We start from the raw sequence: 26,481 nt of genomic DNA on the forward strand, positions 1-26,481 counted from the left end.
CAGCAATAGCATAGGTGCAAAACGTTGTAAAAGATTACTACATGTTCACTGTTTGTTTTTTAAATATACTTTTGTATATGCTATCTCCACACGTTTTAGAATTAAAGAACCCACTGAAGATGGAAATACTTGTGGCTGAAATTAGTTTTGGAAGGCGGTCCGACAATTAGCATATTGTTGTGGTTATGTACAGCAGTTGTACAAAAGCAATATAAAAGTTGGAGATCACGGTACAACATAAAAACAGTACAGGTTTCTTTTCATATACGTGTTGTTATTCTACGGTAAGAACAAAATGATATAAAATTTGAAGATAATAAAATATTCTGTATGCAACGTCTTTAACTTAAATAAGGATACAAGTGCCCTCATAGCAATTAGCACTCAGTTCAGAATGTTCTTGTGAAACCACTTATTCTCCTCTTTAGCAAATGCAACCATTTTAGCTAAATCCCTTTTCTTTCCTTTAGGAAACCTAGGTTCACAGGGTAGTGTTTCCAGCTGCACCTTCTGATGATCGGAAGGCTTCACATTCCTTCAGTTGCATTGAGAGTTGATGAATACAGAGTCCCTAGGCGTTCAGTAGCCAGTCTGATCCACTGTGCTATTGAAATATGCACACTGGTGAACTTTTATATTTTTCAGCAGCTGACTTAAAGTCCTAAACATAGGTTTGTGGTGTCGTGCGCGTAGGTTCAGTGAGAGGGGAGCTAAATCTTTCGTAGTTTCACGCACCGTTAGCCTCTTTCATTTCTCAAAATCACGATCGCAGAACATAAAAGTGTACTATTTCCGTAAGCTAACCCTTTGCTGTTAGGTAAAGCCACACAAACATCGTCTTATTTTTGTTCTCCCCACAGCAGCAGTCAGGTCATGTTATTAGTTTCTTTTTAGAAGTCAGTTTCGATGTAAAAGTTTGGTGCACACAGGAAACAGTTGCATTCCCATCCCTGCCACGTACGGCCACATGCCAGAGAAACATGTTACCGGTTTGATCATCACCAACACGAATGCAAAAGTTGTAATTTGAGAGCTCCAATAAGTAGTACATTTAACAGTGCCTGAATGAAGGAAGAGTGCATTCGTTCCCTTCGCTGCGTAGTTTCTTTCTTTCACTTTGAGCTCTACCTTCATCTCTCTTCCTCCATTTTGGTGGAATTTTCCTTTACATTTTGTAATATTCTGTGCTATTTCTGTAATAATTACTTCAGCGTTGCCCTATTGTTGCAACGCTCAGCAATTCACAACAGTGTACGCTAAGGCATTACCAGAGGCTTGGCACAAGACTCATTATTTGAACGTCGACAGTGTTAGACACGAATGTCGTTTTGTGGCAGCTGTAAGCATTGTTTCCCGCTGTTCTCGTGCTTGTGTCAGAATGTGTGTCATTGGCCTTGGCGATCACAGCGGAATTTCACCTACAACTCAAATTTTCATTTTTTGGCGCTTCACCCGTTATTTACTTACATGCCCCAATTTCGAGTACGAGCTGAACCATCCAGTCACTGATGGTGATATTTTGAGTGTTTGCTTCATTACAGTGAATCTCATGATTTTAAAACAATTCTAATCATGTGTTTATCACCTCCTAATTCTGCTTCTTTCGACTTTAGCACAACTTGATCTTCAGTGACTCAAACGACTCTTTTTATACTTGATGCCGTTTTATCAAAATAAACAGAAATGAAACAACTGTGTGCTTTGCAGTAACTCGTTGCAGTGTCTCACTGGCCCGATGACAAATGTGCTTTATTCTTAATCTGATTCTCTCTCTCTCTCTCTCTCTCTCTCTCACACACACACACACACACACACACACACACACACACACACACACACATACTCACACTAAATACTGCGATAAATTCTCTTTGCGTTATTGAACTGCTAAATATCTGCACTGATAGACAACTTTACTATAAGAGCACTCTCTCAGTTCTTTACGTACTGACGCATCTAGCATTTGTACTCAAACACTCACACAGTCATACTATACAGAGGCGCACAAATAACTGCGTAGTGAACTACAATAGTACTAATTTATTGAGTAAATGTTGGAGTTAGTATTGAATACTGGACAATGTCTGTTTAAAATCAAGTAAAACTATGAATTCCCTAACGTGACGTTACAAGAGCTCCATCTGTAATGACCCTGCTAAAAATTTACAAAACAACTTGAGGGTAAATAGTTGTAATCGCACTAAAACTGTATGGAAAATAACTACAAGAAAAGCCACTATTGCTGTGTACTCAATTACAAATGTGCTGAGCACTGACAGCGTGAACATATTCCTATAGTTTTTGAAATAGAAAAGAGTTTAGATTTAATATGTAATTTCTGATTGTTCAGTACTCTTCTAATACGTTGTAAATCATAAACTGCATTCGAATACTAAATGGTGCATATTATTACGTTCTCGTACACACGCCATGCTGTAGATGTTTTTAGCGTGGAGTCAAAAATGTGATTCGACGCTTTTTCTACCAGAGATAGTCGTAAATGCTGACAGTGGAAGATGATTGCTGTGATTTTCGACTGTCAAGGTGTCGCTAGACTAGGCTGCTGACAATACGGCGCCAGTTCTCAATTCAGCCCTTGTGAATTACGTAAAAAATATTTTTCTGTAACCTACTGCTCTAAAATCAATTTGATTACATGAAATGCCACAAACACTTTATAGAAAATTGCAGCTGCGATTTAAATGTGATCTATGAGTAAAACAAACATCGTATATGTGTAAGAGAAGTGAGAGCTCGCAGAGAAAGATTTAAGTGTTCATTTTTCCTGCATGCTGTTCGAGAGTGGAACTGTAAACAAGTAGCTTGAAGGTGATTCGATTAATCCTCTGTCACGCATCTCATTGTGAACTGCAGAGTATTCATGTAGATGTAGATCTAGATGTAGAGAAGAACGCGCTGGCATAACAGATTTATATGATCGAGCAATGTGTGCTTTATATTTAAACTTTCACTCAAATGTACTACACTTCTACACTACAAAGTTAAATAGATAAAAATTGTTGGTTAATAAAGTAAGTCCGTATAATATTTGCTGATTCAGATAAAGACAACACATGTATATAACAATTTTATCTCACTGAAGCATCACCTAACTTACTCCAACGACAATCCAGTGTGCTTATCTTCTGCTAGACAGATTCAAGTCGAAGGCCAGTTTCTTACTGGGTTCCGCGAAACCACGTCACATCTGCTTTCCACCATTACACGACTGTTGATTCCTGTTACTTCCCTCTTTTTCTTTAAATCTTGCTCAGAAAATTACTTTCGCTTCTTCTTCCGTAAATATAACAACATCCTCTCTTCTTGAGCCGCATGCACTGCTTGCGGATATTATGTATACTTGATGTTCAACATAGATTTTGACACTACATTTCTTCAAGACGGAATAGTTACCAAAACTCTTCGTTGCTTCTGATGATCCTCTAAAACTGTAATAATGTAACTTCTTCACATGATTGTATCTCTCTTTCCTTCAGCTCGCCGGCCGGATTGGCCGTGCGGTTCTAGGCGCTCCAGTCTGGAACTACGCGACCGCTACGGTCCCAGTTTCGAATCCTGCCTCGGGCATAGATGTGTATGATGTCCTTAGGTTAGTTACGTTTAAGTAGTTCTAAGTTTTAGGGGACTGTTGATCTCAGCAGTTAAGTTCCATAGTGCTCAGAGCCATTTTAACCATTTGCCTTCAGCTCAACTTATCGGATTCCGGAACTTGACTCATAAAGATTCTTCTTCCCACAATGTATATAACGATCCTCCCTTAACGTATTTCCGTGACGTAGACCATAGCTTCACTTTCAGGTATCTTTGTTTCAATTACACAGATACACAGTTATTTCCTAGTGGGCGTAATACTTAGTTTACAGTAACCACAAAATTTACGTTGAGTTTATGTAAAGGTGCAACACCAAAGAACATGCTTACAGATACGATTATATATTTAAATGTAAGTTACTTTTACATTTACGACTTTTCTAAGAAAAATCAGTAAAAATATATATTAAATCAAAATTACAACCATGACCAATAAATGTGACGAAGAATGTTAGTAGAATTACTCTATGTTAATTCCATAGTAGGAAATCTCCGGCACCCTTTCCCAGAATAATTCTTTGTAATGGTCTTTGCTTATCCTGCAGATCATGCAAAAACTATTTTTACCTGGGCTGATGAAGAGAGGAGATAATGTCACCTTGGCGAACCTTCGGGACAAGTTGAGTGACCATTGATGTCATCCCCTGTCAAAAGAGTGTCGTCCAAGTTTTAAGTGTCGCTGTTTAGTGTAGTTTACTATGAAGAGAATGTGTAGGCTGCGCCATTTGTACTGATGATCTAAATGAGAGCAAGGGCAGCGTGAATACCAGAGCTGGCACATGGTGAAATCCTGTCTAATGGCACCTCTCAGACTGCCGAGCTTAACGTTATCTGAAATACTGTCACCTGCCATATGGCGTAGGGCGTACAAGGATTGTGTGTTAAATTCTTAGCATTAGAGCTTAATAACAGATTTAACTGGGAGGAGCATACCACAGAACTGCTGAAGCGCCTAAACAAATATCTATGTGCTGTGTGAATTTTGTGAGACACAGGTGATGTAAAAATTAAAAAAAAAAGGTAGCGTACTATGCTTACTTTCATTCCATAATGTCATACGGAACTATTTTCGGGAGTAACTCATGAAGCCAAGGTAAAGATTTCCGAGCCCAAAAACGTGTAATGTGAATTAGGTGTGAACTCAAGAATGAGCTGCAGAGGGCTATTTAAGGCTTCCCAATATATTTATTCCTTAACGAAATTCGTCATTAAAATATATCTTTTCTTCCCAAATCAGCAGCTCTGTTCATGGAATCAATACTAGAAATAAGAATAACTTTCACAATGATTTAAAGTCACCTACTTGGTTCGAAAAGGTGTCCACCATTCCGCAGTATACATTTTCAATAACATGCCAGCAACCATAAATCACTAATAATGAAGTTCATTTTGAGAAGAGTCTAAAGGATTTAATGGTAGCGAGCTTCTTCTTATCTATTGATGAATTTCTTAGCAGAACCTATTGAGCATGTATGTTATTAATATTATCACACAATTCAATATTGCTTACTGTTGTGACTTGGCAAGACAGCCAAGCCACTAGGAGGAGGAAGCCGAAAGGCACGCGTTTAAGCTCACGCAGGCTGGCGTGAGGTCTGGAACAGGTAAAGTAATTATACTAGCAAAAAAAGGTACGTAGCTTCTGGAATACTTAACTTTAATCCATAATTGGTGAACATCGGTCTGACGGTACATGCATCACAAGATAAATAGCAAATGATAATGGCGCCTTAATCCATAATTGGTGAACATCGGTCTGACGGTACATGCATCACAAGATAAATAGCAAATGATAATGGCGCCTTGCTGGGTCGTAGCAAATGACGTAGCTGAAGGCTATGCTAACTATCGTCTCGGCAATTGAGAGCGTAATTTGTCAGTGAACCATCGCTAGCAAAGTCGGCTGTATAACTGGGGCGAGTGCTAGGAAGTCTCTCTAGACCTGCCGTGTGGCGGCGCTCGCTCTACAATCACTGACAGTGGCGACACGCGGGTCCGACGTATACACAACACACAGCACAACCATACAAGGACATGGCCTCTCATGTAGATATTATTTAATCCACTTTTAACAGTCGTCCCTGCCTCTTTTCCTTGTCTGCCTAATTTCACAGATGGCACTGATTACCTCATACGAGGGCTGTAGTCGATCTATATCATGGACTTTTTCTTTAGTTGGTCTCTCATTAGTACGAGGGTTATACTCATTTGGACATCATTTTTACGAAAATTCTTTCTCCCAGTCAGAATTGCCATCGTTATTCACATTACACTCCTCAATAATACACTCCTGGAAATGGAAAAAATAACACATTGATACCGGTGTGTCAGACCCACCATACTTGCTCCGGACACTGCGAGAGGGCTGTACAAGCAATGATCACACGCACGGCACAGCGGACACACCAGGAACCGCGGTGTTGGCCGTCGAATGGCGCTAGCTGCGCAGCATTTGTGCACCGCCGCCGTCAGTGTCAGCCAGTTTGCCGTGGCATACGGAGCTCCATCGCAGTCTTTAACACTGGTAGCATGCCGCGACAGCGTGGACGTGAACCGTATGTGCAGTTGACGGACTTTGAGCGAGGGCGTATAGTGGGCATGCGGGAGGCCGGGTGGACGTACCGCCGAATTGCTCAACACGTGGGGCATGAGGTCTCCACAGTACATCGATGATGTCGCCAGTGGTCGGCGGAAGGTGCACGTGCCCGTCGACCTTGGACCGGACCGCAGCGACGCACGGATGCACGCCAAGACCGTAGGATCCTACGCAGTGCCGTAGGGGACCGCACCGCCACTTCCTAGCAAATTAGGGACACTGTTGCTCCTGGGGTATCGGCGAGGACCATTCGCAACCGTCTCCATGAAGCTGGGCTACGGTCCCGCACACCGTTAGGCCGTCTTCCGCTCACGCCCCAACATCGTGCAGCCCGCCTCCAGTGGTGTCGCGACAGGCGTGAATGGAGGGAGGAATGGAGACGTGTCGTCTTCAGCGATGAGAGTCGCTTCTGCCTTGGTGCCAATGATGGTGGTATGCGTGTTTGGCGCCGTGCAGGTGAGCGCCACAATCAGGACTGCATACGACCGAGGCACACAGGGCCAACACCCGGCATCATGGTGTGGGGAGCGATCTCCTACACTGGCCGTACACCACTGGTGATCGTCGAGGGGACACTGAATAGTGCACGGTACATCCAAACCGTCATCGAACCCATCGTTCTACCATTCCTAGACCGGCAAGGGAACTTGCTGTTCCAACAGGACAATGCACGTCCGCATGTATCCCGTGCCACCCAACGTGCTCTAGAAGGTGTAAGTCAACTACCCTGGCCAGCAAGATCTCCGGATCTGTCCCCCATTGAGCATGTTTGGGACTGGATGAAGCGTCGTCTCACGCGGTCTGCACGTCCAGCATGAACGCTGGTCCAACTGAGGCGCCAGGTGGAAATGGCATGGCAAGCCGTTCCACAGGACTACATCCAGCATCTCTACGATCGTCTCCATGGGAGAATAGCAGCCTGCATTGCTGCGAAAGGTGGATATACACTGTACTAGTGCCGACATTGTGCATGCTCTGTGGCCTGTGTCTATGTGCCTGTGGTTCTGTCAGTGTGATCATGTGATGTATCTGACCCCAGGAATGTGTCAATAAAATTTCCCCTTCCTGGGACAATGAATTCACGGTGTTCTTATTTCAATTTCCAGGAGTGTATATCTCGGTTGTCATCGAGTATTGAGGATCCCATCACAGAAAAGCGTAAAAACATAACAGTACACTCTTAATCTTCAGCAACAACAAAATCTTATTTTGACATTTCACTGTGTACAAATTAGTTGCACTTTAATCCTTCTTTCAGGCTGCGTCTCCCTCAGTGTATGGATAGTGTAAAAGTAGTGATGCTTTCCTTAGTGACTGACAAATAAAACTTCCATACAGTCTCGCTTCCCACATTAACATGAACAAGGCACTTCCTTGTATCCAACATTCATCTCATTACAGCCACACATTTCTATAAGTTGACATATAATATTTCTTATTTCCTATGATTCATTGATGTCAAAACGTTGAGTGACTACGAAATCTGAGCAAAACACAATACTTAAATTCGACCATACTTGTTGTCTTTGTAAGAGATTACTTCCGGATTGTACTACATATTACTTTAAAATCGTGACATCCAGGCCCACTACAATTTAATCAGGAAATATTTAGCAAATGGTGACACACATGCTCAGGTATAATGCTAGGGAGAACCCAATAGGCTATTATCTTGACATAAGGATAGTTAAGCACACAAGCAAACATACACACGATACAGATTTATGATGAAGAAACTTTATATCCTATAATCAACTTTCGTTTATGCCATGGAAACTTTTACATTTGACGCATGGTGCACCCTTGGAACGTTTGAACTGTAGACTTTCTAACTACACAGGAGTCTGATGCACTATCCTGCATATAGATTCTGAAAAACTTCTGCTGTAGACTTCAATCCGAAGACTAGTTTGATGCAGCTCTCCATGCTACTCTATACTGTGCAAACCTCTTCATCTCCGAATAACTACTGGAACCTACATCTTTCTGAATCTGCTTAGTGTATTCATTTCTTGGTCTCCCTCTACGATTTTTATGTTCCACGCTTCCCTGCAGTTCTAAATTGGTGATCGCTTGATGCCTCAAAACATGTCCTACGAATTAAGCAGTGCCACAAATTTCTCTTATCCCCAATTCTGTTTAGTACCTCATCATTAGTTACGTGATCTACCTATCTAATGTTCAGCATTCTGCTGCAGCACCACATTTCGAAAGCTTCTATTCTCTTCTTGTCTACACTGTTTATCGTCCATGTTTCACTTCCATACGGAGCTACTCTCCATACAAATACTTTCACAAAAGACTTCCTTTCACTTAAATCTATACTCGATGATAACAAATTTCTATTTTTCAGAGACGCTTTCATTGCCACAGACATTCTACATTTTATATCCTCTCTACTTCAACCGTCATAAGTTATTTTGCTCCCCAAATAGCAAAACGCATTTACTGCTTTAAGTGTCTCTTTTAATAATCTAATTCTCTCAACAGTCTCGGATTTAATTCAACTACATTTCATTATCTTCGTTTTGCTTTTGTTGATTCTCATCTTATATCCTCCTTTCAAGACACTGTTCACTCTGCTCAGTTGGTCCTTTGCTTTCTCTGTCGTCAGAAAACCTCAAAGTTCTCATTTCTCCTGCATGGATTTTAATTCATACTCTAATTTTTTCTTTTATTTCCTTCACTGCTTGCTCAATATACAGATGGAATAACATCAGGGATAGGATACAACCCCGTCTCACTTCCTCCTCAATCACTTCTTCTCTTTTATGCCCCTCAACTGTCATCTGGTTTCTGCACAAATTGTAAATAGCATTTCGCTCCCTGTATTTTATCCCCGTCACCTTTAGAATTTAAAAGAGAGTATTCCATTCAACATTGTAAAAAGCTTTTTCTAACTCTACAAATGTCAGAAACGTAGGTTTGCCTTTCCTTAACCTATCTTGTAAGATAAGTGATAGGGTTATTATTGCCTCGCGTGATTCAACATTTCTACGGAGTCGAAACTGATCTTCCCCGAGGTCGGCTTCTACCAGTTTTTCCATTCGTTTGTAAAGAATTCGTGTTAGTATTTTGCATCCGTGACTTATTAAAGTGATAGTTCGGTAATTTTCCCACCTGTTGACACCTGCTTTCTTTGGGTTTGCATTTATTGTATTTTTGTTGAAGTCTGAGGATATTTCACCTTTCTCATTCATCTTGCTCACCAGATGGTAGAGATCTGTCAGGCCTGGCTCTCCCAAGGCTGTCAGTAGTTCTAATGGAATGTTGTCTACTCCCGGGACCTTGTTTCGACTCAGCTCTTCCACAACTCTGTCAAATACTTCTCGCAGTATCATATCTGCCATTTCATCTTCATATACGTCCTCTTCCATTTCCATAATATTGCCCTCAAGTACATCGACCCTGAATAGACCCTCTATATACTCCTTCCACCTTTCTGCTTTCCCTTCTTTGCTTAGGACTGGTTTACCATCTCAGCTCTTGATATTCACATATGCGGTTCTCTTTTCTCCAAAGATCTCTTTAATTTTCCTGTAGGCAGTATCTATCTTACCCCTAGTGATATATGCCTCTAAATCCTTACATTTGTCCTCTACCCATCCATACTTAGCCATTTTGCAGTTCCTGTCGATCTCATTTTTGAGACGTTTGTATTCCTTTTCGCCTGCTTCATTACCGCATTTTTATATTTTCTTCTTCATCAATTAAGTTCATTATCTCTTCTGTTGCCCAAGAATTTTTACCTACTTGATTCTCTGCTGCCTTCACTACATCTCTCAAAGCTACCCATTCGTCTTCTACTGCGTTTCTTTCCCCCCTTCTTGTCAAACGTTCCCTATTGGTCTCTCTACAACTTCTGGCTCTTTCACCTTATCCAGGTCCCATCTCCTTCAATTCCTACCTATTGGCAGTTTCTTCAGTTTTTAATTACAGTTTATTCAATAAATTGTGGTCAGAGTCTACATCTGCCCCAGGAAATGTCTTACAATTTAAAACCAAGTTCCTAAAACTCGGTATTACTAGTACATAATCTATCTGAAACCTTCTAGTGTCTCCAGGCCTCTTCCACGTATACAACCTTCTTTCATGGAAAACTTATGAGGTACAAATTTCTGAGTCTATGACAGTCAGTGTATTCTCAATGAAACCTTTTGTCTGACTTTTAGTTCCTTTTTCGAAACCGAACCTTTATTTCGTAATCTTCCCTTCTCCGACTCTTTGAGAACAGTTTCAGTCGCAAGTTGAACAACGACCTTTTGCCTTCTCTCTTCACCAGGTAGAAAACTGACCAATCCCCAACTTCTGTTGGCAAATAACTTATATTTCAAAACTAATACGGGAGCTAATTCTATGGATCTGTGATGTAGCTCATTTATGATATTTTGGAAGTCTTTAAGTAGACATCCGAGGTCTATGATGCTACGAGTGATAAACCTGGCATACCTTACCTGATTCCTTAATTCCTTCATGATCTTACTGAAGGGTTACAAGCAAGGTGGTAACTTGAGATGTAACCACCACTCGTTCACTGCAGGTGCAGCAGAGCCTCACGGCTGTGCTGATTTATTTGTACTTGGTTTTGTTTGAACCTCAGGAGTGAGTGCACTTATTAGCTGTCACTTGTAGCAAAGGGCTGCCAATGGTCTGAGTCACTATCGGTACCCAGACACAGTTATTCGACAGTCATCACAAGATGTCACAGTCGTTCCTACCATCTTTGCGAAAGCTGTACTGCGCGGTTAACTGCACAGATTTCACTTTAAGAGAAAACACTTCTCGTTTTTACTACATTCAGAAAATGCAAAAACCTTCTATCTATTTAACACGCACGTTCATTATCACATATTATGTCCGCCCCGATAGCTGAGTGGCAGTCCGGCTTTCGCCGCCTTGCAGTGCGGACGTGTTGTTTACGCCTGCGGAGAGCGCGCGCTCGCTGTTGTTTACATTTCAGCGGCCTTCACTTACGTGTCGTTTACGTGCACTAGAACCATGGCCAACCGTTTTCGAAAGTCAACATTACGATTCAACTTCTGCAACGAATACACATGACCGAAGGCCTAGGAAATGGAACGCTTCCGACGCGACGTTGCTAAAATCCAAGCTTCCGACATCTTAGGCATCCATTTGTCCATATTAAGCAGTACGGTGTACGTCAAAGTCATCATTGACGCGGTATGTGAAAGAATACTTCGTGACACCAACCATGGATTACGCTTTTGTCACGCCGACGGCAATGTCGGAGCGGTCACTGTCGACCATGCCGGCTTAGGAATGCGCACCATACGAGTTTTCGAACTCCCGTTCGAGCTACCAGCGGAAGACGTTATCGCGGCTTTCCGCCCCTATGGCACTGTACATGGCCACACTGCCGAACGCTGGGCGCAATTCCAAACGTACCCCGTTCTTAACGGTGTACGGCAGATCACCATCGACCTCCATCGCCACGTGCCATCTTACCTGCAAATTAGCGGGTGCCGCGCGGTTGTCATATACGACGGCCAACCAAAGACCTGTTCCGGGTGCGGCATAGAAGGCCACCTCAGATCTGAGTGTCTTCAGCGACGAATCACCCAATTGCCAGCCGCTACCGTGGCACCTCCGGCTCCGACGACGGTTTTACCGATCACCTACGCATCGGAGCTCTCTTATCCTCCCACTGGCCCCCGCCCATCGGACCACGTACCGGTGACCCTTCCAGCTGCTACAGATACCGCCGGGGCCGACACGTCGCGCTCAAAGCCTGACGCTACTCCGGCGCCACTACGAGTACCAACAGCGACGACTTCCAACACCCACCCGCCTGAACATATTGACGCCCCTTCATTTGACGTTCCCGCGACGGCCTTCCTCTCAGAGCGACGCGACTCCCTTCCGTCTTCTGACACGGAGGGACGAACCCGCAAACCACGGTCACCTAAGAGGCGCAAGAGGAGGCGCCGTACGGTCTCGGAACGAGACGGATCACCTTCCCCTGATGATCCAGAGGCCGTCCGACCCAACGAGGCCTCGGAGAACCTACACGACTATACGAATGACGACAACATGACGCCGACTGTGGCTGTGTCGATGCCTACTCTACTGGCTCGCTCAGGTGTTCCTGAACCAATGGACTCCACCGTTGCGACTGCCGCCGAGACGTCCTCCGCCCCTACGACCGAAGTGGAACGTACGACCATCACAACGACATCACCTTCAATGATGTGGAGTGAGGACGACAATGAGGACCCGGACCACACGCTGGGGACAGAGTTACCCCAGACGGAAGCATCGTTACGCCGCTGATAACGCTGTCAGGTGGCGTACGGCACGACTCGCCGTTGCCCCTCTTCATCCTCCGCCGGTGGAGTTCCCCTTCATGGCGGGGTACGGCTCCAAACCTACCGAATAGCGACTATCAACACTAACACCATTAGCTCACCCGTGAAACTTCAACAGATGCGAGAGATGATAGGGGCGTCGGACATCGATATCGCACTACTACAGGAAGTGCACTTGGCCACACTTCCAGATGTCGCGGGATATAACACTTATCCTTCTCCTGGTGACCACCTGGGACGCGGCGTAGCCATCTACGCCAGAGAAGGCATTCCAGTGGCCGATACACATACCTTCCATCTGCCAGAGGCATGGCCGTCACCGTCATGGGGACGCGTATCATCAACATTTACACTCCGTCAGGCTCCACCTGCAGACGCGATAGGACACTCTTCTATTCAGAAGAAATCGCTCCTTTGTTTCTTGGACGCTGTGACCATTAATTACTTGCTTGGGGGTGATTTTAATTGTGTCTTGCACCCTAAAGATCAAGTGCCCCACTACAACACCTGTCAAGAACTGCGTCTTGTCGTCCGAGATCTGTTGCTCCGCGACACTTGGGAAGTTCGGCACGGCGGAGCGCCTGGACATACTTACCAGACGAGTCACACCGCGAGCCGCCTTGATAGAATTTACGTCTCTCGGGAACTCACACTTGCAGTCCAAGGTACAGAACTTTGTCCCCTGGCCTTTTCGGACCACTGTGCCTACATCTGCAACATTCTCTTCCCCAACTAAGTGGTCTGGCGTAGTCGTGCACCGTGGAAGCTAAACACCTCCCATCTTCATGATCCCGAATGTCTTCAACGTGTTACCGAGACATGGGCCACCTGTGAACGTCGCTTACCTAAATACTGCACGACCTTGACTTGGCGGCTGGAATGTGCCAAACCTGCCATTCGACGTACTTTGATTCAGTATGGAAAGGAAGTTGCTATGTGGCGCCGGCACACTACCGCCTATTTCTACGCCGTTCTCCGCGACCTGGACGCCCAACCGCCCACCCCCGACACCCAGAGGGAACGTAGTAGGATTAAGGCGCAAATTGTAACTTTGACACGCCGTAGACTGCAGGGGGCTATGGTGCGAACACGATGTCAAGATTCGGTGGAACAAGAACATCCGACCATGCATCATATCGCCTCCGATAGGAAACATCGACGACAACAACTCATCACCGAGATCACCACATGTCGCTGCCAGCACGTCGCTTGCCAGGCCGAAATCGTCAGTGCCTTTGTCGACCACTACCGCACAATGTACCAGGAGGAGACTACCAACAACCACACTGAGGAGTCTGTGTTACTACACGTAACTCGCACCCTCACCAGCGACGAAGCGGACGAGCTGATGGAGCCCATTACGCGTGAAGAAATCCACGATGCAATTAAAAAAGGTGCTCTGAATAGGTCACCTGGTGTCGACGGATTGCCGATAGAATTTTATCGCGCTTTCTTCACACTAATGGCGTCACGGTGGACAACGATGTTTCATGAACTGCTGACGATGGAGAACGCCGTAACGCCGTCCTTTGTCACGGGAATTATAATACACATCCACAAACCGACAGCAGGTGTGACGACAGCACATTACCGTCCCCTGACTCTGCTTAACGCAGACTGTAAAATTTTTACACGCCTACTGGAAATGCGATGCCGCAAGATCCTGCCTAGCATTCTATCCCCGGAACAGACAACTCCGGGCAGCTCAGTTAATATACAAACGGCCACAGGAGAATGTCGCAATTTAATTGCACTGGCAGCGGCGTGCAGACTCCGCGCCGCAGTGGTTGCCATTGATTTTGACAGCGCATTCGACAAAGTGCGGCACCTTTTTCTGTTCTCAGTGATGAACCGCATGGGTTTTCCACCAGCCTTTATCGACGTGATCCGGCGCCTGTACGGCACCGCCGAATCGCTGATTCAGGTTAACGGCCGTGTGGCGGGACCAGTGGCGATCCGGCGTTCCGTACGGCAAGGCTTCCCACTTTCGACCCTACTCTATGCCATAAGCCTGGAGCCACTCATCGGGAGTCTGACGAGCCACCTTTCTGGTCTCACTTTGCGACAGCACAGCTTTCGATGTCGTGCGTAAGCGGACGACCTCCTCCTCTTGATCCGCTCGCGGAGTGAAACGCACGTACGCCACTGCAGCGGGCAGTAACATGAATGTGGCTAAATCCGCGGCGATGCCCATTGGACGCGGCCTCTCACACGACGACTTAGCACCTCTCCCGTGTGTACAAAAACTACGATACCTTGGTATCATTTTCACCTCCACCGTGCGCCGCTCCGCTGCCATCAATTTTCGGCGTACACTCCAAACTATCCGCACGACGGTGCGACAAAAGCTTCTCCGACGACTCGATTCTTTACAACGTGTCCAATACCTCAATCAACATGTGGCGTCCAGAATGGTCCACATTGCACAGGTCCTCCCGCTGCCATCAACTATTGGACGCAGCCTCCAGGCTGCCTTCGGATACTTCCTTACGGCTGGTACGCTCTTTAAGGTCCGCTACGACACGCTCACCCTTCCCCCGCGAGAGGGGGGCCTCGGCCTTGTCAATGTGCGACTCCGCGCGGCGTCCTTGTACATGTCCACCACGCACAAGCAGTGGCACGGGGGCACCTCCCTTACGCGCAGATTGCTGGAAATTCTTGTGCCCGCGACCATAACACCACCAGTACCAGTCGGACACATCAAGCACCATCTGACGCACATTTATGATTTCATCGTCGACTTCAGTTATGATCACACACACTTACCGACCACGCGTTCTCCTCGACCTAAAGATTTTTACACCCCACTCCTTCGTTCCATATCCAGCAACAATATCGAACTGAGACGTCCGTCCACGCGGTGGCCCACGGTTTGGCTTCACATCCACCAGCCTTTTCTTCCCTCCAACGTCCGGGCAACATGGTACCAAGTCGCAAATGAAAAATTCGCCACAAATCATCGTCTTCACGCCATCGGACTAAAGGACTCTCCACTTTGTTCCATTTGCCACCTCGTGGATGACGATGTCGATCAACTGACTTGTGCTGCCACCAGTGACGTCTGGAAACTTGCCCGACAGTTCGTTGCCTGCGATCTTTACTTCACCCCCGCTCAGTTGGATGGTGCCACACGCCGACAGCACTCCCGCCCCCCCGCTGACATCTGAGACCACCCGCGCTACTTTCTATATTGTAACCCACAGTGGAGTAGGCGCATTGACACGCGCCTCCTTTCTTTTATGCACGATACCAGAAAACACTGGTTTTTCCCTCACTCCACTGTACATTGCTTCACACCTCTTATCTTACATCAGTGTTATTATTCTTTTTTTTCCCTACACCTTGTACATAAAAAATAGCTCTTCTTGCACGAGTATAATGTCTTGAGTTATTTTCGCCGGAAGGATGGTATTTCTGTTGTATTTAAGTTTGTACCAATAAAGATATTTTGTTCGTTTACCCTGTTCCTGGTAAAAAAACCATAATAAAAGTAATACAATAAAACAAAAGTAAATCAAAAAGCTACTTTGAGGGAGTGGTTCAGAGACGGGAGGGGGGAGACATCGCGGCCAGGCCTCGGGTTCCGACCCCTGCCCGCCTTGTCTCCACCTACTCATAACGGAACACTCTTAAAAAAAAAAAAAGTGGACAGCGTGACGGATTGTCGTCCTACGGGCCCAGGTTCGATTCCCGGTAAGGTCGGGGATTTTCTCCGCTCAGAGACTCGGTGTTGTGTTTTCATCATCATTTCATCCCCATCCGGAGCGCAGGTCGTCCAATGTGGCGTCGAATGTAACAAGACCTGCACCAATGCGGCCAATGACCCCAAAGACTCATTTCCACTACATATTATATGTGTTCCCTCTAGGCACCGAAACAAAAGCAAACAAAAACCCCAAAAGTACAAAAACAGCATCTACCAGTACATTTCTCAAACATCGAAGTAAATCTGTTAGGCTATACCGAACAAACAGTAACGTACGATTTCTGAAACTGAAGGGTAAAATGCTGCTACAAATCCTACCACCCAACCGTTAACTAAAAGCTTTCAAAGTAAGAACTATCCTGGCGCAGTCGCCACATGAAAGGTGATTGAAAACTTTTAATCGTCGTTGTCTTATGTCGTGAGTTAGCACCACATGGGGTCGATCGAATTTCGTTCGTGCACATCATATTCCCAGCTTTGATTGCCCATCGCGTAAGCTACCTTCAGACAGAAGAATTGGTCCAACAAGTAAGAAGATATTTTCCTCGTTTTATATGCTTCGGATAACTAGCATTAATGCGTTCTGCATGTGTGTTAGGTATGTCGGAGTATATAAGCTGACGTCATGAGCAATGCGATGCAATGTTTGATTGTTAAATTTCTCGTTACAAACCCACTCTTCCCTTAACTCATGATACATCTAAATTTCAGTTTTTTATTTTTACTTTAGGTGTCAAATAATATCGATTTGGGAAACGGATTATAGATTACTATAATGCGATAAATAACCGGCAGATCTATTAAGCACTAAATGAGCTTCTTTGACCACAAAACGGGACAGGAATTCCCCCGTATATTCACACAACGAAAGAACAGTGTTCTACTAATACCCGTTAATGAACTGTAGTTTACGAAATGCACTGACAGAAAAAAAATCGCAACACCAAAGAGGTATGAGACACAGATGGACTTTGGGTCCTGTTTCTGCATCTGTAGATGATGTCAATTCATATTTCGCACTAGTTGCAGAATAGTGGCGCTAATAGCGCCGCTATGAGGATGCAAATCAGGTTTCCTTTGAATTCACGCTGTAAAGGTCATGAGCGCTAGTTACCTGTGACAATGGACGTGGATGGTTAATATTAGTCCAGAATGGCTTTAAAGCGACAAAGACGCCATTATCAGCACCTCACTAAGTTTCAACGAGGCCGCGTAACAGGGCTACGAGACGCCGTATATTCGTTCGGAGACATGCAGAAAGACTTGACAAGATTGCAGCCACTGTACGTGATTTCAAAACCACCAGAGTGCAGACGGACACTTGGCACTACCGAGAGGGAAGACCATCGTACTCGACTTATTGTTTGAGTGCATCGTAACTGCATCTACATCAGCATTTTGAGCAGCAGTTGGTACCTCAATGACACAACAAACTCTTAGAATTCGCTTACTTCAGTGGCAGTTCCGAGACGGATGCCCTGTAGCGCGCATTTCACTGACCACAAACCACCGTGTGGTGTCAAGCGAGAGCCCATTGGAGGGCAGGGTGGAGTTTAGCTGTGTTTTCTGATGAATGCTGGTTCTGCCTCGCTGATAGTTATGGCTGTGTGTTGAATAGGAGGTCAGTTGAGAACCTGCATACAGTGTGTCTGCATCTACACCTGGAGTTATGCTCTGTGGTGCGATATCGTGTGACAGCAGAAGAACGCACGTGTGAGCCCCGTGCACCCTGACTGCAAATCTTCATGTCAATCTGGTGATTCGTCCTGTAGTGCTGCAATTCATGAACAGCATTCCAGCAGATGTTTTCCAACGGCATAACTCTCTCTCACATACCGCTGTTGCAACCGAACATGCTCTACAGAGTGACGACGTGTGGCACGGCCTGCTCGATCACCAGATCTATCTCCAGTGGAGCACATTTGGACATCGCCAGACGACAACTGTAGCGTCATCCAGTAACAGCGTTAACCGTCCCTCTACTGACCAAACAAGTGCAACAGGCATAGACTGCCCACAGACTGAAATCTGTCACCTGTAAAACATAATGCATGTCTTTTGCATACAACATTCTGGCGGTTACACCGGTCGTTAATGTGTTAGCATTTCACGTTTGAATGAGCTGCCTCCCGCGTGCGTTAACCTGTGATCCTGCAGTGTTAATCACTCAAAAATGCCTCGTAGACTAACGTATTCCCGATATTTCATTATTATCAAACACAATACGATGTTTTAGGATGGCAAAGGCATAAAGGAAATGGCAATGGAGAATCGTCACTTACTCATGTACTGAAACATGCGTGATCCCAACAACATCACTTCTGCCACGCACTAGCTTACTGGGACTCGGAGTGTGAGTGGAAGAGTTGGGGGAGGGGGGCATGTTTCTGGTGAGATGAAACGTGTCTGCGACCGTTTAGAAAAATGTAGAAGTCGGTATCTAAAAGAAATTTCCCAAATATATATGTAGCTGTTGTACTCGCAATAATCATTGGTTCAAATGGCTCTGAGCACTATGGGACTTAACTTTTGAGGTCATCAGTTCCCTAGAACTTAGAACTACTTAAACCTAACTAACCTAAGGACATCGCACACATCCATGTCCGAGGCAGGATTCGAACCTGCGACCGTTGCAGACGCACGGTTCCGGACTGAAGCGCCTAGAACCGCCATCTGGCCGGCTAAGCCAGTTTTGGGCCGAAATTCGTGCAACCTCCAGCAGATTAGGGGCCCTGAATTAACCAGAAATTCGAAATGCACAAAATTATTCTTTACTTTCTCGGATTCTAGTTCTATGTATTGAGCTATGCCACAGACGAAGAATATTCAGGCAAAGGCCACGTGATTCGCTGAATGCCAGGTTTTAGGTGAAGTCTGGTAAATTCGATATCCCTGAAACCAACAGAAATTTCACATACATGTGAGTTTTCGTTATAATTAGAAGTTTTACTCCCGTCATTTGATCTATCACATTGATCAAAAATGTTTAAGTGAAGGTCACATGACTGACTGGAGGCAACAATTTACGCTAAATCCAGTTGATTCAAAATGCATGAAACAAATAAATATTCGATAGCCATGCTAGTATTCATTACACTCAGCACTTCAAGATCTGTAATTGTGCTGGGTCACAGATCAATAACCGTTAAATGGTGGCCACATGATCGACTGAAGACCAGTCTTTCGTCATTCTGTCACAAAGACAGCTCCATCAAACTCTGTGAAACCACACTAGGTAGAACACACTACTCATGAATAACAGTAGACAGCAACACACCACAAATACACTTGCTCATGACGAAACGTGGCAAGCCACTCTCTCACTTAAATGACTCTGTCGGTGAGATTAACAGTCATATTTTAGGTCATCATCTCCATCTTTTCCAATACTACGTTTGGTATGTGTGGGTTATGAACTGTTTACATGGGGACATTTTGAGCAGAATGTTCTTATAACTGCATGTGTAGCCTGTAGAGAGCTTGCACTAGAGGGGCGGTAGTGGTGACGATGCATAACAGGGAGAAAGATGGATTATGGGGCACGAATGTTGTGTCCCGCGACATTGTTCCCACTTAGGGTAAGAGGAGGAGAGCGCCAACTTGCAAAACGTTTTACCTGGGCCAGGTAACATTCCGTCGTGAAGGCAGCCAATGGTGGAAAGCGGGTGAGGAAGCCATTTAAGGGAGACTGCTGTAATCTGAGGTTTAGCACAAACGGTGGGACGGCTATAAAACTACAAGCATTCTCAGGTTAGAAGCTGGGACGATACGATCAGAGCGTCTGGTGCACATGTTTAGTGCAGGCAAGACTGTAACTCTCCTGATACAAGGAAGTCGCCAGGTTCTTTCAGAGAGCGACAAAAATAATATATACAGGGTGGTCCGTTGATGATGACCGGGCCAGATATCTCACGAAATAAGCATCCAACGAAAAAACTACAAAGAACGAAACTCGTCTAGCTTGAAGGGGGAAACCAGATGGCGCTATGCTTGGCCCGCTAGATGGCGCTTCCATAGGTCAAACGGATGTCAACTGCGTTTTTCTTAAATAGGAACCACCATTTTTATTACATATTCGTGTCGTATGTAAAGAAATATGAATGTTTTAGTTGGATCACTTTTTTCGCTTTGTGATAGATGGCGCTGTAATAGTCACAAACGTATAAGTACCTGGTATCACGTAACATTCCGCCAGTGCGGTCGGTATTTGCTTCGTGATACATTACCCGTGTTGAAATGGACCGTTTACCAATTGCGAAAAAGGTCGATATCGTGTTGATGTATGGCTATTGTGATCAAAATGCCCAACGGGCGTGTGCTATGTGTGCTGCTCGGTGTAGTGGACGACATCATCCAAGTGTCCGGAACGTTCGCCGGATAGTTACGTTATTTAAGAAATAGGAAGTCTTCAGCCACATGTGAAACGTCAACCACGACCTGCAACAAACGATGATGCCCAACTAGGTGTTTTAGCTGCTATCGCGGCTAGTCCGCACATCAGTAGCAGACAAACTGCGTGAGAATCGGGAATCTCAAAAACGTCGGTGATGAGAATGCTACATCAACATCGATTGCACTCGTACCATATTTCTATGCACCAGGAATTGCATGGCGACGACTTAGAATGTCGTGTACAGTACTGTACTGGGCACAAGAGACGTTACGGGTCGATGACAGATTTTTTTGCACGCGTTCTATTTAGCGACGAAGCGTCATTCACCAACAGCGGAAACGCATAATATGCACTATTGGTCAACGGAAAATGCACGATGGCTGCGACAAGTGGAACATCAGCGACCTTGGCGCGTTAATGTATGGTGCGGCATTATGGGAGGAAGAATGATGGACCCCCATTTTATCGATGGCAATCTAAATGGTGCAGTGTATGCTGATTTCCTACGTAATGTTTACCGATGTTACTACATCATGTTTCACAGCATGACAGAATGGCGATGTACTTCTAACATGATGGATGTCCGGCACATAGATCGCGTGCGGTTGAAGCGGTATTGAGTAGCATATTTCATGACAGGTGGATTGGTCGTCGAAGCACCATACCAATGCCCGCACGTTCACCGGATGTGAAGTCCCCGGATTTCTTTCTGTGGGGAAGCTTGAAGGATATTTGCTATCGTGATCCACCGACAACGCCTGACAACTTGCGTCAGAGCATTGTCAGTGCATGTGCGAACATTAGGGAAAGCGAACTCCTCGCTGTTGAGAGGAATGTCGTTACTCGTACTGCCAAATGCATTGAGGTTGACGGACATCATTTTGGGCATTTATTGCATTAATGTGGTATTTACAGATAATCACGCTGTAACAGCATGCGTTCTCAGAAATGATAAGTTCACAAAGGTACATGTATCACATTGGAACAACCGAAACAAAATGTTCAAACGTACCTACGTTGTGTATTTTAATTTAAGAAACCTACCTGTTACCAACTGTTCGTCTAAAATTGTGAGCCATATGTTTGTGAATATTACAGCGCCATCTACCACAAAGCGAAAAAAGTGGTCCAACTAAAACATTCATATTTCTTTACGTACTACACGAATATGTAATAAAAATGGGGTTTTCTATTTTAAAAAACGCAGTGGATATCCGTTTGACCTATGGAAGAGCCATCTAGCGGGCCAACCATAGCGCCATCTTGTTTCTCCCTTCAAGTTAGACAAGTTTCGTTCTTTGTAGTTTTTTTCGTTTGACGCTTATTTTGTGAGATATTTAGCCCGGTCGCCATCAATGGACCACCCTGTACATATGTTACACAGGCACGACTGTCTGGAAATCTTAACACTCTTCTTTCAGAAGGTGGAAATGGTCCGCCTGGAAAGATTAGATCTCTTCGTAAAGTGAGGGACTGCGGTCCCACTTAGATAGACCTTTTCTACCGAATCATGGCCATGCTTACTGTGAGAGCGACGCCTCCCTGTTCTGAAATCTTCTTTTTTTGAGACAGGATATGCAAAGCAGAGGCTTCCTCTCCCTGTGTGGGAACCCTGGTACTGTGGCTGTATTGGCCACAAGGACAACAGAACAATCAATAGGGGAGACTCAATGAGTGGATGACAGTTCGATTTGTTTGTACAACGTGGAGGCGAGTTTTTCCAGCTAATTCATCTCCTGTACGTCGCTTGGTGGAAGGTATTTATGATTCTTGGGTGTCTTCGTCTTCTGGTCCGCCCCTGGTCGAGAACTTCAGGTCTTTTCCTAGTGGGTGGCACTTGTGTTCTACAACTTGTGGTGGACTAAGAGCCAGTGGCAGTTCCCAACTGAACCGACAGGGAATCTGCGTATCATCTCAGACCTATCGTGTATCACGAGGGTGACCTTATTCGTCCTTAGTCGGTCATCTGACGTTTGACAATTCCAGCACGCGCCATCGTGCCTGAGAGTCAAATCGGTTGGCCAGAGAAGCGAACGGGTGCATCTCACACTGCAGTCTGCCTGGATTTCAGAGCTCTGATAGGGAAGTTTTCCGCGTTAAAATAATGAGAACGCCAGTCAGCCTAGCTTGCAAATTTTGGTGGACGCGTCAGAACATTACAGCTGCCGCCGCGCACCGTTCTTCGCCCAGAGCGCGCAGTTTTCTGTTGGCGTCTGAATCAAGGTGAAAGGGAAAAGTATCGCTGTACTGGCGAACAGTTGTTAAACGATATTCACAGCTCCCTACGCTCCGTGAACCGTAGTTCGTGGTATACCTGGTCGTAGTTGATTCCATTTGTATAGAATTTGGCCTCAGAGTGGATTCATGTAAACGAAGCCTCATTGCGTTCATGGGAGAACCTGTATAGTTTCCACCCCAATGAATGATTTGCCAATCAAGCACCACTCCTTTCCTGATTTAAGTCCGTCATTTTATTTTTTGTAAATTGTATAAGGATGTAGAAAAACTTGTCATTATTTTTGTAAAATTAAAAACGCCACTGTTCTCATTCATACTCCCGCAGGGATTCACTGTTTTTATTTTGTTTTGGTGATACATGGCTACACCAGCAATTCAGAATGCAATCGTACAAAATTAGTAATCTTGTGGAACAGGTGCGTGTTTTCCTTTTCTTCAAAGTTAGACTATGGCGCACTGAGAACATTTAGACTCGCGTTTGACGCTTTGCGTTGTATCTCAGCTATTTGTAGTATGCTGCAGTCATTTTATTTCAGTGTGTGTACTGTCTGTGTCATCCATTTTGCTTTTAATTGTATCTTGTCTGTAACTTCTGCGTCACTTCTTGTCCGATGTTGCGCCGCTGGTAATAGCATTGTGCAAGTTTATGTGGTGCATATTTGTTTATAGGGATGTGTAAGACATTTTAGAGTAGGTTTTATTTCATTGGCTTGGGCATAAATCTGCATTATTTGGAAAAGAACTGACTATAGTTGTGGTGCGTGATGCATTTGAGTCGGAAGCTTGCGGAAGCAGCAATTGATTTGAATGTTTACGAGAAGCGAAGCTCGTGTCTGTGTGAGAAAGGTTGCACACCTTTGTCGTCCTAAATGGAACACAAGCCAGTCATTGATGCAGAACGAGGTAGGAGGGTGGATGAAGTTCATTTAAATCACTCTCTAAACAGGGCGCAAATGTAAAATGCAGAACACTCCCCTGATGAGGGTTCAGTTCATTGAGGAAATGAAAGTGAAAACGATGCCGAGGTGGCAGGTAAAGCATGTTGTTTAAAACCGAAAAGTCAGGGAAAGTAACAGTCCGATTTCGCAGGCAATGCGCCATAGAGCAGTTTAGTCGCTAGTTCTGGGGCGTTACTGGAAGTTCACAATTAGAATCCATCATTCAGTTTATGCAAGAGACAGAGAAAAGATGAGAGAAAAGGGAAGAAAAGAGAGGTCTTGCAATGATACTTTAACATTGTACTCCTGAGAGCACAAGTTTAATGGATTCCTTAATAACACGAAGCGGAGCCGGCCGCTCTGGCCAAGCGGTTCTAGGCGCTTCAGTCCGGAACCGTGCGTCTGCTACGGTCGCAGTTTCGCATCCTTCCTTGGGCATGGGTGTGTGTGATGTTCTTAGGTTAGTTAGGTTTAAGTAGTTCTAAGTCTAGGGGACTGATGACCTCAGATGTTAAGTCTCATAGTGCTTAGAGCCATTTGAACCATAAAGCAGACAACTCAAAGCTACAATCAACACGTGATTTTACGCAAGAAAGTTAGGAATAATAAAGGACCTTTAAACATTTCCCTAACATCCTCAAGATAAACAAATAAGCAAGTAAGTGAATAATCTATCTGAAACGTCAACTTAAATTAAAACAACAAAATATATTTGTTCATGATACCAGAGGAAAGCTTAATCGAAAGCGTCCTTACCTTACGAAGCCCTGTGAAGCAGTAACTTGCAGGTCCTCTGCCTGAGAGCATCCAGTCTGTGTGCGGCGGAGAGAGTTGGCCCCTCTGACCATTCATCTGAGCCACGTAAAAATAGACGCTCACCCCAGGTGACTGAGCATCCTCTCTTGTTTCAGCACTGCCCATCTACAAGTAAGTTGGGACTACCATTTCATCACTCTGTAAGAGTTCTGGTAATAGCGGGGACAAATTCAGAACAGTCGAATGTAATCACTCAACTGGTAAAGTTAGAAACTAAACGAACTGTGCAAGGGAAAATAAATAAAAGCAGAAGCTAATATCTGCTCTGGGTGTTCCTGTGGCAGCGTGAAACAGCAGAAAGACTATTGGATCTGAGCACTATGGGACTTAACATCTAAGGTCATCAGTCCCCTAGAACTTAGAACTACTTAAACCTAACTAACCTAAGGTCATCACACACATCCATGCCCGAGGCAGGATCCGAACATGCGACCGTAGCGGTCGCGCGGTTCCAGACTGAAGCGCCTAGAACCGCTCGGCCACACCGGCCGGCGTAGAAATACTAGACGCTGTCCACATGTTAAGGTGCCAGGGGCACTTAATATTAACGTAACGGGCTCTGTTACTCCAGTTGAGATGTTTCATATAGTTACTGACCGAATTTAAAAGGAAATGCTGTCATTATCTGCTAGTTATGGGGTACAATATTATGTGTTAAATCCTGCTTACTCGTCAAATATGGCGGTGCCTATGAAAACTGCTTTCTCGGTTCGCTGGACAACAATTCAAGCAAATCGTATTAATGAATAACATTACAAAATGAAATGATTACAGTACTTAACTTGGTGTTGACCAGATGTGTCGCAAAAAAAGGGCGACAGACAAAATAAACAATGTCGTTCAGTATATACGGGGTGTTCAAACAGTCTCTCCGCAGTGCCGTGTGATTGATACCGAAATAAAACTCAGTGAAATACAAGTTATTAATTTATTGAATATTCATTTTTACTTAGAATTTTTCACATTAAATGTTGAAAGTGGCGTGCCCCCCCCCCCCCCCCCCGTCGCTGAATACACAATTCAATGCGTCTAATGGTGTTTCCAAACACAAGCTGTAACATTTCTTCTGTAACAGAAGCAAAGAAAGTGAATATTGCAGTTTTCAGTTCATCGATGGATTTCGTACGGTTTTTAGAGACAGTTGCTTTCGCTGCACCCCAGATGAAAAAGTCAGATCGTGTTAGGTCAGGCGGTCGTGGAGGCCAAAGTCCCTGTGAAATTATGCGATCACCAAAAACGTTAGCAAGCAGTGACACTGAAACACGAGCTAAACTTAAAACTTAAACGTTCACGTCAACACGTAACGACACACACCAACGATACTGCTGACGCTGGCTGAGATAAGGGAAACAGTGGAATGTAGGGAGAGTCCAGTAGAAGGGAAGTAACTCAGGCAGGCGAACGATCATACGGTACGCGCGGCTAACACTCATCCGGTACGACAGAGAGACATTTTGAACACCCCGTACAATTCCTAAGTCGATGGTGTCGAAGTGCCTAATCTTGATGCTGCTGTATAAGTGGGCCACGGCTTGTCAGCGTGGCGCTTATGTTCTCTTTGCATAGAGGCCACTGCTGTAGCGTTGTCGTCCTGGAGAGGGGTCGGTCAGCGTGCAGTTGGCTGATGTCTTCTTCACAACCCTCTCTGCTCTCTCGTTTCCAAATGGCGTGCCAGCGCTTGGCTTTACGCCATAGCATTATGTTAAAGTTCGACGCAGTAAGAGATGTATTACTGTTAGAAGCTGTGTACCTAAGGTAGCGAAACACATGGCGTGCAAATTACCTAGGTTATATCCATCCAGTATATGAGAATTAGGGCACCTAGGCACTTCCAGCCAAGTGTACACGTATTTCCA

At 44.9% G+C, this 26,481-nt stretch overlaps 1 protein-coding gene across 1 annotated transcript in view; it reads left to right on the top strand.

Annotated features, from left to right (window-relative positions):
• Positions 1 to 26,481, top strand: part of LOC126176613 (solute carrier family 22 member 1-like) — a 73,508-nt gene that overhangs the window by 44,033 nt on the left and 2,994 nt on the right. The window lies entirely within an intron of this gene.

Source organism: Schistocerca cancellata, chromosome 3 (assembly GCF_023864275.1).
Source record: "Schistocerca cancellata isolate TAMUIC-IGC-003103 chromosome 3, iqSchCanc2.1, whole genome shotgun sequence".
NCBI classification, from domain to species: domain Eukaryota; kingdom Metazoa; phylum Arthropoda; class Insecta; order Orthoptera; family Acrididae; genus Schistocerca; species Schistocerca cancellata.